Source organism: Penaeus monodon, chromosome 24 (genome assembly GCF_015228065.2).
Source record: "Penaeus monodon isolate SGIC_2016 chromosome 24, NSTDA_Pmon_1, whole genome shotgun sequence".
Classification (NCBI taxonomy): Eukaryota; Metazoa; Arthropoda; class Malacostraca; order Decapoda; family Penaeidae; genus Penaeus; species Penaeus monodon.
The window spans coordinates 25,695,707-25,696,086 of record NC_051409.1 but is presented as its reverse complement, the minus strand read 5'-3'; the positions used below and the strand labels follow the sequence as shown (position 1 = coordinate 25,696,086).

The window sequence follows — 380 nt, the reverse complement described above, 5'->3', positions numbered from 1 at the left end:
CTCCGTTCTCCTTGCCCCTCCTGCGGCGAGGGAGCAGAGCGTCGGGCGAGCCGAGGAAATGCCGCCAGTGCCACGCCGGCCGGACGAACGGACGCCCTTTTCAGAAATCTCAAAGATCTTGTAAGGCGATCGCGCGTTCCCCCGAATGGCCCTCTCGAGTGGCACTCCGGCCAGATTTTGTAATGTCGTACGCACACGATTTATAAATCTATACACGACGCAGATGAATACATACATACACATAACAGGAAAGGTTGGGGCATCACTTCTTAAATACCAATTTGTGTGACTGTGACGAACATTCAAATGAGACAGAACCAAATGCACAAATAGGAACCTGTCCAGAACCTTATTTCGTCGATCGAAGACAAAGAGCAGAT

The 380-nt window shown here is 50.8% G+C and overlaps 1 protein-coding gene across 1 annotated transcript in view; it reads right to left on the bottom strand.

Moving 5' to 3' along the window:
• Positions 1-380, bottom strand: part of LOC119588924 (ETS domain-containing protein Elk-4-like) — a gene marked incomplete at its 5' end in the record, with an annotated part of 45,690 nt that overhangs the window by 26,641 nt on the left and 18,669 nt on the right.